Below are 18,585 nucleotides of genomic sequence, written 5' to 3' on the forward strand. Positions count from 1 at the left end.
GGCAGAAAAACTTAGTGAATTACCTTTTTCCCTTTCTTAGTTTGCCAGCATTTTCACCATGGTAATGGGAAAATTCACCAAGAAGTCTAAACCCATAACAAATATGTATGCACAGCCTTAAGCTAACTGGGTATCATGCTGTGTCTTGAATAATTTTTATCAGTGGTCTACTAGCCTTTTAGTAGCTCTGTAAGTTCACAGTGAGTAGTAGACTGAGAGTCCAGGCTGAAAAAAACAGATTACTTACCAGGCTGAAAAATTCTCTCAGTTTCCTAATACTGAACCAAAGTTTATCCCTTAAACCATTTAGTGGTAGTTGGTTTGGCCTGTGTCTGAACTCAATCAATGAAAGATTCCTCTGGCTTACCAGATGTCTTAGATTTTTTTTTCAGCCATGTGCAATAATGATAATCAAATGAATATCCATCAAAAACAGTAGAATAAAACCATAGAAACATAGAATATCCTGAGTTGGAAGGGACCTAAAAGGATCAAGATGATTCTGATGATTTCAGAATGCTAAGTGAGGCCAAATTTTGAAGAAGAAAAACAAAATAGTCTCATATTTGGGACCATGGTGTATTTTTAAATTACAGACTTTAATGTTTTATTAAATATTAGTAACACCATAGAAATGAAACATTCTAATCAAATTCAAAGTATGATGCATTTTCTTCACTGACTTTTCAATATGTAAGTGTTTTGACATGTCCCACTTTGCACTGAAGCATTTTATTTGGGAATATTATATATATATTTTCTAAATTTATATTATGTCTAAATATATTATTGTGCTGGGTTTGGCTTGGGTATATATATAACACATATAATATCTCAGAAAAGAAAAAAGTGCTGGTTTTGGCTGACGTAGAGCTAACTTTCTTCCCAGTGGCTGCTGTGGGGCTGTGTTTTGGATTTGTGCTGGAAATGGAGTTGTTGTTTTTGTTATTGCTTGAGGTGGTGAATAAGGCACGAACCCCGCCAGCGACACAATCAAGCGCCAGGGCAGAATTCACTTTTAATAAACAAGGCAGCAACTTAAGTACAGTGTTCAAATGAGTCACATGATCTTCCAACCAATGACAATCAAGTATTGATTGAGCATGTGTGAGAACCCGGAAGACTACAACTCCCATAATTTCTTACTACATTCTTCCTGCCACATCTCCCCTCTTTCTATATAATTAACAAGTTGTAAAACAATACATTTTTTAAACATTCTTATTAGAACCAATCTTAACCATTTATAAAATCCAGGGTCTATCATCATAAGGCCTTTATTGAACTGTTTATAACTTTATTGGTTCATGCAATATTCAAGCAACCTTAAATGACCAGGGTTTGTAGATGTGTAAAACCTTTTATCTGAGGGTGATTTTGTGAGATTGGGTAAAGGCATCATCTTTATTTGAAAGGGAAATGTGTTGGGTTGTAGATGTTGTGTTTGAAGTAGTGTTGTTTGAGGTAGTGTTGCTGAATGAGTGTTTAAGATGTCTTGCCATAAAGTGTATTTGCATTCACACACACATACACATCTCCACTCAACTTTCTCATTCATATTCTGGTGGCCACCGTTTCATTCTCTCCTCACACATGCATTCTTAAACCCTTTATTGTGTTTGAATCATGGAGTTTTGGTTTTGTATTGGTTACTGTTTGTGTGTTTCTTTTGGTTCTGTTGTATTATTTATTGCTTCTTTGTGATTGTTCCTGTTTTGAAGAAGTATTAATGTAGATTTACACATATAGGGACCAGACCCATATCTCTTCCCCCCCCCTTTTTTGTGTTTTTATAGCATGTTTCTCAATGTGTGGTGTGTTCCTTTTACTATTGTTGGTTATGTTTCTTCAAATGCAGTTTCTTCACTCATTTTTTCTGGTGATTGTTTCTGTTGTGGGGGAGGGCTAATATAAGGCCTGACACATCTAGAAGGGATCCATTGTAATTTGGTACCCTTGGATACACAGGCATATACCCTCCCCCAAGTTATGAGATCTACTGGTCCTGATCATTGCCTAGATATTAGATTTTTATTCATAACTGGTGCTTTGGAAGATGAAAGTATTTGAGTTTAATGTTGGTATTCATACCTGCTATGGTCTGTATCATCACAGTTTAAGAAATTTAGAACATATGATATTTGCTATAAGTGTTCCTGGGGGTTATATACCGACTCTCCTCTTTTTTGCCTTTGAAGCATTTTTTTGTGTGTGTGGTGTGCTTTTTCTACAATTGCTTGTCCTGTGGGTGAGTGCGGTATGCCTGTGGAACGGAATATCTTCTGATTTGTGAGATGTATTTTAGCTTTTGTTGAATAACATACAGGATCATTGTTTGTGTTTATGGTTTTTGGAATTTTTGAAATTGCAAAACAAATTAGTATTTGGTAACATCTTTTGCCTTTTTTTAGTGTGTGTTGTTGTATTACTCTATTTGGAATGTGTGTGAATGGATGTGTCTTATGTAAGAGTTAGATTTTGTGTGATTAACAAGGAATTGTGTGTATTTTTTCAGGTAAATGAGGGTTAGTGAAATCTCGAAGGAAGGAGGCTTCGAGATGTGAAAGTAACTCTGTAGCATAGCATGAATCAATTATAACATTCATAGGTTAATTACAAAACAATTTAAATGTCTTGTGTATATGAGTAAGTTGTAAAACTTATATAGAGTCCCAGTCCGCAGTTTGTACCTTATTGTTCCCTTGTCTTCTTTTGTTTGTCCAGATGTAGACGGTCTTAGTGTCCCATTTACTTATTTTTTGTAGTTGTTCTTTACTTTTAAAAACAATCTTGGCAAACATGTTAATAACAGTTCAGTCTATTTTTAAAGCTGTAGTGTTCTGGTTTTGTGGAGATAAATGTTCTTGGTTAAAATGACACCAATTTACATAGTGAAAGGCAATAGCAGAAGCTTTTAGGCAACAAAGAATTTTTCTCTCTCTTTACACTATAAACAGAAGGTTTCAAATCTTCTTCTTTATCTTGAGTCCAGCAATTGATTGGTAATCAGCATGCAATCTATGCTGAAACAATCTGTGGGTAAATTTATTTAATTCAAATTTAGCTCCCTAGTAAATTGCTTATATTGCTCCAGTTTTTATAATATGTGTAGCAATTTTGTTTGCTGACTGATAAAAGGTTTATCTTGCATTCTTTAGCATAGCTAGAAGAATATGAAACTGCTAAACCTAATAAAAGTTTTGTATCAGCCAGTTTTATATTTTAAAAATATGAATTAATGAATATATTGGGCTTTAAAATGGTGAGATGCTAAATTTTATTCCATGTGTAAATGTCTTTAAACTATTTTCTACCCTTTATTTCTATTGTTAAGAAAACAATTTACAGTACTTTTAAGAAAACTGATTTGAAAACAAAAAAGAAAAAAACACAAATGTTACAAGATAATGCAGTGGTATGAGTGAATAGTTAATAAAGTTTTAGTTTGCTATGTTTTGCTTTCTTTTTCCCATATTATGTAAGAAAGGAGATTTTGAGTGAGAGATGAGAGGGGCTTGTTTGTCATTTTCCTCACCAAAAGGCAAGTCACTTGTTTGTTAAGCCAAAGAGTTAGTAGGAAAGTTTTTATAGGAACAGGAATAGTGGTAGAAAATGACAAAATCTAATTCCACCCAGTTGTTAAGCAGTAAACCATTGTTATTATGTTTGAGGGGCAACACATTATTTCTTTTTTTGCAAAGGTAATTATGCAAGAAGTGTTTTTTACCCTTTTCTTTAACTAAAAAGTAAGTTGTAAAATCTCGGTTTTCAAAAACTTCATTCTTTTCCAACTCTGAGATAGGGGCAAAAAGTATGAAAATCCATCTTTCTCTAGGTTTGAGAGATTGATAGATTAGTGAAAGGGTTTTTGTACATAGCGAGGCTGTGTTTATATGGTTTTTTTAGTAGTGTATGTAAATGCATTACCTCTGTTTTAAGGAAAGGCCATTGTTTTATAAATTTAGGGTTACCTGTTTCTTGGGTCAATTGTGGGTTTATCTGCAATAAAGGTGCCTTTGGGAAAAATCCGCTGTTAATTAACTTCCTCTTTGACTGAGGCAGTCTCTGTTCTACAGAATGAGTGATTTCAGTGGGTCCAATGGAAAGAGTTAATGTCTGGGCTATTGCTGGTTATAATGTCTCTGTTTTGCTTTGGGGATACTAGTTTAAGAAAGCTTGTTAAACAGGTTTGGATGTTTTTTAAGGGCCATTGTGAGGTTACATCTGTTCTGCTGTTAAAAATGTTTGATATTCCTGTCTTTGCCTCCCATTCTAATTGTTTAATTTGGGTATAGGCCAATTTATGCATGTTTGTGTTTTGAGTGGATTTGGGGGTGTGTATTGCTGTATGTTGCAGCCTTGTGGGGCATCTTTGGGCTTGTGTTGTATGAGGGATATGTTTGTTTTGCTTTATCAAGGCTCTTGCAGTGACTGAGTGTAAAGGGTTACGTGTTTCTGCAGTTGAAATTGTAACTGGTTGTTTCTTTGCTACTTGTTCAGGTTTTGCTTTCCATGTTGTGTATGGCATATTGTCTAACAGAATTTTAAAATAGTGAGAAGTAAATACTCGATTTAGGGCCCCTCCTAGTATTTCTATTCTTCCCCCCGAAACACAAAAGAACCTTTTATAATAGTAGATAATTTGTCGATTAGTAAAGTCGTCCTTTTGTGACTTAGAAAGTTAAATATGGTAGGTGATAGTTGTATGTCTGATGTGGTTTGCAATGTTACCTTTAGATTGTTGGTCGTGTCAGTAGGTGGATTGTGTTGTTCCAGCTGAAATTCTCACAGCATAAAACCAACAGCTGCTATCGTTACTAACGTAGCCGATATATATATTGGTGGAGCTCATCTCCACCTCCACCCGGTTGGTTAACCGCAGGCCAATGGGCATATTCTTCCAATGCGGTCACACAAAGATCAAAAGACAAAGGCATACACCTGCCTCCAAAGGTGTACCTAAATTAACTCTAGCATGCTGGAACATCAGAACCATGCTCGATTCTGCGGATAGCGGATGTCCTGAGCGTCGTTCTGCCCTAATTGCCCATGAACTGGCACGTCTCAACATCGACATAGCTGCTCTCAGTGAAGTCCATCTCCATGAGGAAGGCAGCCTTAGAGAACAGGGTGCTGGTTACACACTCTTTTGGTCAGGTAAACCAAGAACCAAAAGGCATCTCTCAGGAGTCGGCTTCATGATTAAAAATTCTATTGTTCCTAAACTCGAAAATCTGCCAACAGGTCATTCTGACTGCATTATCTCCCTACACCTTCCACTCCACAACAAGCAACACACTGTCCTCTTTCGTATATATGCCCCAACTCTCCAAGCTGACCCTGCTGAAAAAGATAAATTTTACACTGACCTACGCCACCTTACCCAGAAGGTTCCTGCAGATGATAAGATCATTATCCTTGGTGATTTCAATGCCAGAGTAGGAAAGAATTTTGAAGCCTGGAAAGGAGTATTAGGCAAGCATGGTGTTGGAAACTGCAACGATAATGGTCGCCTTCTGCTAGAATTCTGTGCGGAGCAACAGCTCACCATCACTAATACTATCTTTCAGCAGAAAAATAGTCTGAAGACAACCTGGATGCACCCCAGATCTAAGCATTTGCATCTCATCGATTATGTCTTTGTGCGACAGAGAGGTGTCCGCGATGTCCACCATACCCGCGTGATGCCTAGTGCAGAAAGCCAAACAGACCATCGGCTTGTGCACTGTAAACTCAACTTCAACCTTAAATTCAAACCTAAAAGGGGCAGTATCCCAAGGAGAAGACTCCAAGTTAACAATCTCCAATCAGCCACAGTGAGAGACAGATTCTAGGCAAACCTTCAAACTAGGCTCAAAAACCATTCCATAGATTCTACAGACCCCTCTCCTGAAACAATTTGGCACCATATGAAAAACAGCATCCTGCAGTCCTCTGAAGAATCCTTAGGGTTCTCCTTCAAGAAGAACAAGGAATGGTTTGATGAAAACAATCAAGAGATCCAGGAATTGTTGAGGAAGAAGAGAACCGCCCACCAAGCACACCTTGCACTGCCATCCTGTCACGCAAGAAAAATAGCCTTTCGTCTTGCATGCAGCAAGCTCCAACAGAAACTCTGTGACATCCCGAACAAGTGGTGGACCGATCTAGCTGCAAAAACTCAACTATGTGCAGATACAGGGGATCACAAAGGATTCTATGAGGCCCTGAAAACAGCATACGGGCCTACATACCAGGTCCAAAGCCCTCTACTCAGTGCTGATGGTCAAATGCTTCTGACAGATAAAACCTCCATTCTGAATCGATGGTCTGAACACTTTCAGACTCTTTTCAGTACCAACCGTGTAGTCCAAAACACAGCAATTCAGTCCATCACACAACAACCGGTGAAGTACGAATTGGATACTGCCCCCACTTTGGGAGAAACCCTCAAGGCCATACAGCAGGTGAAAATCGGCAAGGCAGCTGGGGTTGATGGAATTCCACCCGAAGTCTGGAAACATGGGGGCCTTGCACTCCATGCTAAATTTCACGAGTTCGTACTGCGCTGTTGGGAACTAGGCGAACTACCATCAGACCTTCATGATGCAGTCATCATCACTTTGTATAAGAAGAAAGGAATTAAATCAGATTGCTCAAATTACCGTGGCATTATTCTGCTCTCCATTGCTGGCAAAATCCTGGCAAGAATACTCTTAAACAGACTAATACCGGCTATAGCAGAAGGAATTCTACCTGAAAGCCAATGTGGCTTCAGAGCCAACAGGAGTACCACAGACATGGTATTTGTTCTCAGACAACTGCAAGAGAAGTGTAGGGAACAGAACAAAGGTCTCTATGTAACCTTTGTTGATCTCACCAAGGCTTTCGATACTGTGAGCAGAAAAAGTCTATGGCAGATTTTGGAACATTTAGGTTGTCCCCCCAAGTTCCTTAAAATGATCTCACTCCACAAGGATCACCATGGACAAGTCAGATATGGCAATGCACTTCCTGAGCCCTTTCTAATAACTAATGGTGTGAAACAAGGCTGCGTTCTTGCACCAACCCTATTCACAGTCTTTTTCAGCATGATGCTCCAAAGGGCCACGGCAGACCTTGATGATCAGGATGGTATCTACATTCCATATCGTACTGATGGAAACCTATTCAACCTTAGGCGACTGAAGGCCCACACTAAGACCTTAAACCATCTTGTCCGGGAGCTGCTTTATGCTGATGACGCCGCCCTTGTTGCCCACACAGAAGCAGCCCTGCAGCATTTACATTCTGCTTCACAGACGCTGCTGAGCTCTTTGGGCTGGAAGTCAGCTTAAAGAAGTCAGAAGTTCTATATCAACCTGCACCTCAGGAAGTCTTCCATCACCCCCATATGACCATTGGCCAATCAGAGCTCAAATCAGTCCAGCAGTTTAATTACCTAGGTAGCCTCATCTCCTTGGATGGTAAGATTGATGGAGAGATAGACAACAGGTTAGCAAAGGCATATAGTGCCTTCGGAAAGCTTCATAAAAGAGTTTGGTGAAATAAACACTGGAAGAAAAGTACAAAGATCAGTGTTTACAGAGCCATTGTGCTGTCTACTCTCTTATACGGGTCTGAATCATGGGTCATTTACCGCCACCACCTGCGTCTCCTAGAACGCTTCCATCAACGCTGTCTCCGTACAATCCTAAACATCCACTAGTCAGATTATGTGACTAATACAGCTGTTCTAGAACAAGCAGCAATCACAAGTATTGAGGCCATGTTACTGAGAACACAGCTGCGTTGGGCAGGACACGTCTCAAGGATGAAGGACTACCACCTCCCTAAGATCCTGCTTTATGGTGAACTTGCCACCGGCTGCTGCAAGAGAGGAGCCCCGAAGAGAAGATACAAGGACTCCCTGAAACAACATCTCAGCCTTGGCCATATTGATCAACATAACTGGTCTACTCTGGCCTCCAATCGGGAGGTCTGGAGACACACTATCTTTAACGCTGCTGCTTCTTTTGAGAATGCATGCAGGATCACTCTTGAGGAGAAAAGACAACGTAAAAAGAATCGGGCCTTACAGTATACATCTCCTAAGGAGTCTTTCTGCTGTGCCTTTTGCAACTGGACGTGTCTATCTCATATTGGCCTTTTTAACCACCAACGCGCTTGTAACAAACGTGAGTAGAGTCCTTCCCAAATCTTCGTTCGCGAAGCCTGGCCATGAGTGATATATATTGTCCATTTTAACATCGGTAGCTTTGACTTCACTGATGGTCTCGGCTTGGGCAGGCATATGTTCTATGCGCTTTCCCAGTCTGTATTCTCCTCTGAGCTGAAGTAGTAGCTGTAGCCATGTCTGCTGTTCTTCCTCTTCTGCAGGATCCAAAACTGCTTGTCTTTTTTCTGGTTCTCTGTGGGGAATCTCGGCTGGACCGAGGCTTTAACGTGGGATGAAAAGGTGATTGAAAACTGAGAATGGAGGCCTTAGTTCTGACAATATATTGATGCACCCTAAGAGAGAAGAAAAGCAGCAGGAGAAAGCTGTCCTGTGATAAACAAGAACACAGTCCCATGAGAACAGGGACTTGTTTTGAACAGAGTGACTGAGAAAGGTATAAACATCGGAGGAAAACAAGAACAGATGTGCAAAGATGTTTTGGGAAAGTGGAGCTGGGAAAGTCCACCAATCAGCCATAAGAGTTGTGGTTTGTGTGTTTGAATTAACCTATCTATGTAGAAAACGTGTGCCTAAAAAACTGTATAAAAAGAGCTGTAACATGCAGCTCTGGGCTTCTTTTTTCTCTAATAAACATTCTATTGGACATAACGTGTCGTGTCCGTCTCAACAGCGACAGTTCTCTCGTCTCACTGAGTTCGGTTTGCCACAGCTCGGCTAAGATTTCTAGGGAGTCAATTTCTCTTCTTCCTTCTCCATCAGGACATCTTCGGCGTAGAAGCTGTTCTGAGGCTGGCGAGGGCTGTGGGTTGGTTTCTTGGTAGGAGTGCCACGGTGGTGCTTTAGCGGTTGTGCATTTGATGTGTGTTGGTTGAACTGGTGGTGACGGAAGAGGCACTTTCACTTCCGCCTCAAGGCAGGAGTAAGCTGACTGTGTCCATGTTGCTGCGTGGTTGTTCTGCAGCAGTCTCATGGCCGCTGCGCAGCTAAAGGGAGTTAGTGGACCCCCCTGACTCCCGTAATAACAGTCTGTCTGTTGCCCCCCCGTCGAGGCCCCCACAGCCGCCGCTGCTGTTGGCGCCCTAGCCCCGGGCCCTGCCTGCCCGACTGCGTCCCCGCACTCGCTCCGCGGTGGTCTTATGGCCACCGCATAGCTAAAGGGAGCTAGTAGATCTTCTTGACCCCCGCAATAGCAGTCTGCCTGTTGCCCCCCCTCTGCAGCCCCCACAGCGCCAGCGCTGGTGGTCTGTACCCCCGCCAGCGCTCCACTCTGCCGCGGCGCAGCCGCCACCACGCCGCCTGGTCCGGGACCGCCCATGAGCGACACGGCCACCGCTCCGGCCCCCCCCGCCGCCGCTCCGCCCGGCCCGGCACCCAGTGCGGGGGGTGCCGTGAACGGAGCTCTCGCGGACCCCGCGGCACCCCCCGCCGCTGCCGCGTCCGATGAGGAGGGCGCTGACACAAGCGGCATGGCGGGGGCCGCAGCCGTGGCCGCCGGCACGAAGGTGGCAGCCCCCGACGCTGCCACCGCCCCAGCTCCAGGCCGTCCCGGTGCCGCTGCAAAGCCAGTGGCTCCGGGTGCCATCGGCGCAGGAGCAGCCACAGACGGGACTGCGGGACGGCCGGCACACGCCACGGCCGAAACCCCGGCCACCGCTGCGGCGACCGGGCGGGCAGCACGGCTGTGGGTGGCTCCGCCATGGATCCAGCCGTCAGCAGCGGGGCCGCCATTCCGGCAGCCCCGCGCCGAGAGGCACGGGGTCCCACGGCAGCCCCGGTCGGCAACGGAACCCCTGCTGTAGAGACCGGGCTCGGCGCGGCGGGAGGCCATGTGGCTGCGCGTGTGGGGGGGGCACCGCCCACGGCGAGCGCCTCCCCCGACCCCGAACACACGTCGATGGCAGCGGCTGGGGGGAGGGGGCAGAAAGGAGCACATGGTTCCAGGGTGAACCCAGCGCCATACGCTTCCAGGCTACCCGCTGCCACCGCACCGACCCCGTTCCGGGCTTCCCCTCCCTCCCATCTCTCCCCGCCAACGTGCACACTCCCTACTCTATTGTTTTCGTGCCACGCGGTCGGGGGGGGTGCTGGGGCTAGAGCGGGGCTGGGGGCAAAAAGGTCCGCTGTCCCGGCTGTTCTTGCTTCTTTGTAATGTAATTTCAAAGCAGTCATAACTTCTTTCCATGCTGCTAAGTTCTTGATAGCTTCTATATCACATTCACTTGTTTTTTCAATTAACCTGCTTCCTATTTTTCTCCAAGATTTCACTTGGTGAATTCCAGTTAGAGCCGGTTCATTTATGGAAATCCAATACAATAAGTCCCCAAGTCTATTTTTTTCTATATTTCTGTTCTGTTCTTTTAAAAGATGGGTGATAGCTTCAGCTGTCTTTTTAATTTTGAGGGAAAACCTCCCCTGATGGGAACACCTCCCTCCCATTTCGCCAGGGTTTTTTGGTTACCTCTGTGTGCTGAAGCTCTGTTGTCCTTTCTTCTGGTCCTTTTTTCTTCCTTTTTTGCCCCTTTTGCAGAGGTAAACCAGCGTGCTAAATTCTTCCTTTTCTTCCTTTTCTTCTGGCAAAATGGACACCTCCGGCAGACATCCTACAGCTTAATGCTCCTGGTATCCAATGCCTGTTGAAGTTCCTGTAAATAGGGCAGCCATCTGAGGCGGTGAATAAGGCACGAACCCCGCCAGCGACACAATCAAGCGCCAGGGCAGAATTCACTCTTAATAAACAAGGCAGCAACTTAAGTACAGTGTTCAAATGAGTCACATGATCTTCCAACCAATGACAATCAAGTATTGATTGAGCATGTATGAGAACCCGTAAGACTACAACTCCCATAATTCCTTACTACATTCTTCCTGCCATAATTGCTGAGCAGAGCTTACACAGAGCCAAGGCCTTTTTTGCTCCTCATACTGCCATGCTGGCGAGGAAGTTGAGGGTGCATGGGAGGTTAAGAGGAGACAGAGCCAGGACAGGTGACCCCAACTGAGCCAAAGGATATTCCCCACCATATGACATCATGCTCAGTATATAAATCTGGAGGGAAGAAGGAGGAAGGGGGGGGATGTTTGGAGTGATAGCATTTGTCTTCCCAAGTAACCGTTACACAGGATGGGGCCCTGCTCTCCTGGAGATGTCTGAACACCTGCCTGCCCATGGGAAGAGGTGAATGATTTCTTTGCTTGTATGAGTGGCTTTTGCTTTTCCTATTGAACTGTCATTATCTCAACCCACGAGTTTTCTGACTTTTACCCTTCGGATTCTCTCCTCAATCACACTGGTGGAGGAGTGAGTGAATGGCTGCATGGGGCTTGGCTGCTGGCTGGGGTTAAACCACAACAGTCCTCTTTAGACTCTAATATACAGTCAGGCAAGCAAGCCCCACAACAAGCACAGGAGCTTGCTCATCACTAGCTAAACATCACTAACAGTTATAAATTCAATCTAGTACATCCTAATCAAATCTGTTGTTATCCCGAACCCTTAAAGCCCCATATTGGGTGTCAAAAAGGACTGATGTGGTTTAACCCCAGCCAGCAGCCAAGCCCAAAGGGCTACTGCATGAACAATCTCCTGTTTAATTTGTTCAAAAGCTTGTTGTTGTTCAGGACTCCACTTAAAATCATTCTTGTTCTGGGTCACATGGTAGAGAGGTCTTATAATCTGACTTTAATCTGACATATGCAGCCTCCAAAAACCCACAGCACCTAGGAAAGCCTGTGTTTCCTTCTTGCTGGTCGGTGGGGACATAGCTGCTATTTTGTTGACCATGTCCACTGGAATTTGACGATGTCCATCTTGCCATTTTACTCCCAGAATCTGAATTTCCTGGGCAGGTCCCTTGACCTTACTTTGTTTGATGGCAAAACCGGCCTTCAGGAGAATCTGGATTATCTTCGCCCCAGTCTCAAAAGCTTCCTCTGGTGTGCTGCCTGACAAAATGATGTCATCAATATATTGCAAGTGTTCTGGAGCCTCACCCTTTTCCAGTACAGTCTGGATCAGTCCATGGTAAATGGTGGGGCTGTGTTTTCATTCCTGGGGCAGTCAATTCCAGGTGTACTGGATGCCCCTCCAGGTGAAAGTAAACTGTGGCCTGCACTCTGCTGCCAAAGGAATGGAGAAAAATGCATTAGCAATGTCAATGGTGGCACCACTTTGCTACCTTGGACTCCAATTCGTACTGAAGTTCTAGCATGTCCAGCACAGCAGCACTCAGTGGTGGTGTGACTTTGTTCAGGTCACAATAGTCTACTGTCAGTCTCCACTCTCCACTGGATTTATGCACTTGCCATATAGGACTATTCAAGGGTGAGCAAGTCTTGCTGACCGCTCCCTGGCTCTCCAGTTCATGAATCATCTCAAGGATGGGGGTCATGGAGTCCCGGTTGGTGCAGTATTGTTGAGGGTGCACTGTTTCGGTAGCATTCGGTACCTGTTGTTCTTTGACCCTCAGCAGTCCCACAGCAGAAGGGTCCTCTGAGAGACCAGGCAAGGTATTCAGCTGTCTAATCTCCTCTGTCTCTACAGCAGCTATCCCAAAAGTCCAACGATGCTCATTTGGGTCCTTGAAATACCCTCTCCTGAGGTAATCTATGCCAAGGATGCACGGGGCCTCTGGGCCAGTCACAATGGGGTGTTTTTGCCATTTGTTCCCAGTCAGGCTCACTTCAGCTTCCAGTACAGGCGGCTGTTGGGATCCCCGTGTCACCTCAGAAATAGAGATGGATTCTGCCCCTACGTATCTTGATGACATCAGGATACGTTGTGTGCCAGAGTCAACTAAAGCCATCTATTCTTGTGGGTCTGATGTGCCAGGCCATCAGATCCACACAGTCCAGTAGATCCGATTGTCCCTTTCCCCCACCTGGCTGGAGGCAGGGCCCCTCTAGTTCTGGTCACGGTACTCATTGCTCACCACTTGTAAATATGAACTGGAGGTCCCTTCAAGACAATCAGAAGTAACATCATTCTGTCTGAGGACTTGCTGTATTAGGGAGGGTTCGAGACATACTGAAGCTTGAAAACTGAGACACCGTTGGAGCTCAATAAAACAGATATTTATTACAAAAAAGTGGCTGACAAAAATGGGCACTCAGGAGAAGGGGAAAACCAAAGAGGAAAGTACGACACCCTACTCACTTAGGTGTCATTTATGAGATGATGTACTGGGACGAAGTTGGTCTGCGTTTGGCCTTAGCCACCTGCAGTAGTTTATAGTTCTCCCTGCCAAGTTCACTGATAAAACAGTGAATTTGTCCTTGGAGGGAGAACTTCTGTATAAACTGTTTTAATTGGTCTTTTGTGATTGGTTAATGGCTCGTCAAGGGCATTTGGAGGAGAAAGTGATGATGAAGTGAGGAAGGCTTGCCCCCAGACTCAATGAAGAAAGACCCCCAAGACACACTGCGCATGTGTGGGGGGATTTCCAAAGTTCTCACACATGCGCAGAAGAGGTTCACTTACATAACCAGGAGGTGGGACTGAGGGCCTTTGGCTGGGCGGTGCTGGCCACACCTGGGAGGTTGTGGTCACTCAGTTAATTGTATAAAAGTAGATAGTGCTTTCTTGGAGAGCTAAGCTAACTTCACACCAAGGACAACGTTGCCTTTCGGTGGGGACGCCTGCCAGTTTTGTGAACTTACTAACTCCCCAAGGATGCCGCTTCTGCTATGGGTAATTATAGGCATGCTAGATCGGTAAGATAACTTTATGGGCAACAGCTGGGTAACTGGGCTTATTTCTCTCCTCCTCCCTCCCTTTGGGGTTTGTTTGTTTTGTTGGCCACCCTCTTGGTAATAAATCTTGGTTTTTCTTAAGCTTTCAACGGTGTCATGGTTTCAAGCTTCAGTATATCCTCGAACCTCTCCCTAATACAGATGATCTTACCCACTCCAGAGACTATAAAACCCTCTGCAGCAGCAGCGTTTTCCGGAGGGTTAGCAGGCTTCCACGACAGCAGGCATCCTCGCTAAAGGCAACTTGATCCTTCGTGTAGAGCAAGCCCACCCAAATCAAAAAACCCGTCTGCTTTTATACAATCAATGAGCACCTCTGCCCGGGAAGGTGTGGCCAGTACCACCCCTCCAGAGGTTCTCAATCCCACCCTCTTGGTTAGTCCATCCCTTCAGCGCATGCATGAGAACTTCGGAAATCCCCTAACGCATGTGCAAATCCCCTAATACATGCACAGTATGCTTTGGGGGTCCCCTCTAATTGAGTCGAGGGTCGAGCCTTCCTCCTCTCCTCTTCACTTTCTCCTTCAAATGCCCTTGGCAGACAATGAACCAATAGTAGAACACCAATTAAAATGGTTTATACAGAAGTTCTCCCTCCAAGGACAAATTCTCTGTTTTATCAGTGAACTTGGCAGGGGGAATACAAACTACTACAGGTGGCTGGGGCCAAACACAGACCAAAAAATATCAACATTCCTGCTACACTTGCCCACTGGAAACTGGAGCAGCATTTATCCTTGAAGGATTTCCTGTGGTGGTTGTTCTTCCTCCCAACTCACATACCCGTGCTGCCAGGGCAGAGGTGGGTTTTCCATCCCACTTCCTAATGTCCTCTCTGTGGTCATGGAAGTCAAACCACAGGTTACCTCATGGTGTGTACCCTCTCTCTCGAGCTGGGGGGTGCTTGCTCTCAATAGTAGAGACTCTGATCCATACTGGCAGGGCATGGGACATTTCCTCATTGAATTGCTGGAGGTCCTTGGACAGTCTTTCCACAGTCAAGATGCAGGCTGGTAGGGAGTAAGAGAGACCTTCTTCACATTGCTGGAGTTGGGCAACCAATATCCACCATTTGTTCTCCTTCTTTCCATGACATCACTGCCAATGAGTTGGTGTACAATGATGGAATGCTCTGTAGGAACTTCTGCCACATTGATTGTGTGCACTGGACTTCATCTGGATCTACAGGGGACTGCTTGTTATTTGAGTCCTATAGAGTACCTCCCGCACAGCTAATTCTCTCAGGTACTGGATACCTTTCTCCATGCTGTTCCACCTGCCTGTGCACACTATTAGATCATCCTTGAGAAAATACCTTTCCCTCACGCTTGACAGGAGTCGCCTCCAGAGGCTGAGAGTTTCTGTCCTCTTTACGAGATCCTTTTCAATGCCCATGTCCTGGGACAGGTATCCCAGTTGCTTGGCTTCACTACCATCTAGTTTTATATCATGGGTCGCAATATCCCAGACCTGGAGCATCCAGGTCACCAAGGCCTCACCCGATTGGGGGCTGAAATCTTTTCACGCATCTTGCAGCTCACCCAGGGATAGGGATCAGGTGATTATCTCTGGCCCTGCCTCTTCCTCCTGTTTTGAGGGCCCTACTTCCTCTTAATCTCTCACTAAGCAAACTGTTTTGGTCTTGGATTTCTTCTGTATAGGTGCGACTGCTACTGACATGGGTCGTTTCTCTGGTTCAGCTGCAGTTTGAGTGGTCACAGTGCCTGTTGGTCTGTTTTCCTCCTCCTCCCCCTGAGGGTGCTGTCTAGTGATGAGCAGTGTCTGATAAATAGTAGCCAGGGCCCAGCACATTGCATAACTTCACGGCTCTCTGGAACTGCCACAGCCTTCTCCTTTCAAATATTCTGCCACTTTATCAGGGTCCTGTAGTTGTTAAGGGGTGAACTTCCAAACCATTGGAGGAGAGAAGTGTCTTGGTTTATAGACAGTATGTGTCATGAGGTGGGACCTCCAATGGAACAGAAAACTGTCCCTCCAAATTATTGTAAATTTGAAATTATGAGATGTGAGAAATAAAGAATCGGTTTTATTACAAGCAAATGAATTTAGCAAATCACTAACATAAGAGTTTTTCTTTACTAACCTATAGGGCGTATCGCGGAGTTGTAAGACGCCGGATTCGGCCTGGAACCGGTGTCAGGGAAACATGCAAATGGGAATAGGGAACTATAAATGAATATTGGTAAGGAAACCCCTTATACCACATGGCTGGTCCTGGAAGCTGCCATGCTGCTGGACACTCCACCTCCCAGCACGACACAGCCAACCAGAAAGAGGGGAACGCCTCTTCTATGACGTAAACGGGGTTGAACCTTAAGAATGTTTAAAAAGCGGGACTTTTGAAGTGAAGGGTGTGTTCCTGGGAATCCTGCGTGCCTAGGACACCCAACACGTGTTGTAATTTTTCCTTTTCGTTTTGTTCCTTTTGTTTTGCAACTTTTGCCGTCTTTCTAAATTCAATAAATGAGATTTTTTTCTCTCAGTTGGGGGCTCGTCCGGGATAACTGCCCGCCGACCACAGCTGGGGGTGCCAAGACCCTCTGGAAAGCGTGCTCCGCCCTGATTTTGGCGGCCCAGGAGGCTTTGCACCCTCGCCAGAGTCGGTCGCGGCAAAGACCCGGGATGAACGGCTGTAGAACAAAAGGAAGCGAAAGGAATCCCGGCCGGTATACAAATTAGAACTCTGGAGCCCTTAAAACTCTGTGCACAGAACCCGGTAAGGAACTAACAATCTTTAAATTCTACCGGGCGGGCTGGGTGAAATGTGTGTGTATATGTGTATGAATGTAAATGAAAGCGTCGGCGAGCGCGGGAGAGCGGAGGACCGGGGAGTACTCGGACCCCCAGAGCGGCACGGCGGGGTCGGCCCGGGGCCGGAGCCAAGCGGCGTGCAGTAGAGCCAGGCGGCTGCTGCGAGAGCAGCGGGGCGGGAACCGGCGGAGCGGCTGGGGCCCGTGAGCGAGCGGCGCCGGGCGGCGAAGTGCTCTGGGCAGAGGCGGAGCAGAGCGGAGCGGCAGCACGCTCGAGCGGCGGCAGCGCGCCGTGGGTGTCCCGGAGCTGCGCGGCGGGGTCGGCCCAGGGGCCAGGAGCGAGAGGCGCTGAGCAGCGGCCCGGAGCCGGAGCCAAGCGGCGCGGGGCCGGCCCAGGACCGGGAGCCGCGCGGGGGAGAAGGCGGAACCGAGTCGGCCCCGTGGCTGGAGACGGGCTAATCTCAGGCGGGTCGGCCGGGAGCTGGGCGGCGCAGCGGCAGCGGTTGACACGGCGCTCGCGGGAGCTTTAGAGTCCGGTAGCGCATGTGTAGGGGAGGCGACGCCAACCGGGAGTCTGGCGGTGTGTGCGAACGCGTAAAGTGCCGGCCAAGGGCCCGCCGGTACACTAAAGCGAAAGGTGGCGCTGGACGGGGATCCGGCAGCACCACCAGCCGGGGGGCCGGCGGCGCCAGACAGAAATACACGGCTCCTGTGGGGCGGGGGTTCCCGCAGCTTAACTGATCAGGGGCCGGTGCCGAGGGAGCGAGCGGCGCCGGGCGGCGAAGTGCCCTGGGCAGCGGCGGAGCAGGGCGAACTGGCGGCCGTAGGAGCCGCGAAGCAGTGCCGAGACTGCATAGTACCGGGAGCGGAGTGGCCGCCAAAAATGGGGGTGGTCATGTGGCGCGATGCTGTGCGGAACAGAAAGAGTCTCAGTCTGGGAGCACGGGCGGGGGCAGGTCGGCCCCATAGCGGGAGGCGGGGGGACATAGCCCTGCCGGAGCGGCGTGGGGAGTTACTGACCGGAGAAGCGGCGGAGCCGCCGCCAAACTGGCCCCGCTGGTGCTAGGGGTAGCGGCGGTGGTCGCAGCCGCTTCCGCCGATGCGGCATGAGCTGCGGGTGGCCCGGAATGCCTGCGGCGCTGGCTGGCGCAAACTGCAAGTGGCATGGGCTGCGAGCAGGGCAGCTCTGGCGGACCACAGCTGCTCCACTGACCGCAGCGCGCGAGGAGCCAGCCCCGCTGGCCGCGGCGCAGACAGGCGCCGTGGAGCGGGGAGGCAGCGCAGAGGGGCGGTACCACAAGTGGCTGAGATAAAAAACAAAAAGCCGGAACGAGCTGTTCTCAAGGCAAGGGGCCGGTGGCGTGCCCCGGTGGGGAGCTGGCCCTGCTGGCTGCAGCGCAGGTGGGCGCCCCGGGGGTGGTGCCAAGGGGCAGTGCCTGGAGGCGGTGCCGGAATTCTAGTTTGGCTCTGGGGGCAGAAAACCCCGCAGAAAAAACTTTGACAAATGTAAAAGCTAAGCAATCAACAAGCGTAAGAAGTTTGACAAGAACAACCCTGTCTGTGTGTATAGACTAAGCAGCGAGAAACTAGAGAGCGTTTGCAGGGGGAGCCCTGGAGGTCCTGGTCTACGACAAGTAAAGGAAGAATCCACAGTGCCTTAGCAACCAAGAGAGACATCAGTGTCCTGTGATTGAGTTAACCAGACCTGAGCCGTGTCTCAGGCCCTGGGGGTGGGGTGAACGTACTTGACGTGTGTTTAGCATGTGGTGTTGTATAGTTGGTGAACAATTTATTGATAGTAATAGCAGAGAATTTACTAGAATGCTTTGAGAAAGAGTCCATGGGAAGCATGTTGTGGTGGTTTGGGCTAGGCCTTCCTTGGTGACCAGTTTGTAACCAAGGAAGGGT

This window comes from Neopelma chrysocephalum, unplaced genomic scaffold (genome assembly GCF_003984885.1).
Source record: "Neopelma chrysocephalum unplaced genomic scaffold, ASM398488v2 Primary Assembly neopelma1_96584, whole genome shotgun sequence".
NCBI classification, from domain to species: Eukaryota; Metazoa; Chordata; class Aves; order Passeriformes; family Pipridae; genus Neopelma; species Neopelma chrysocephalum.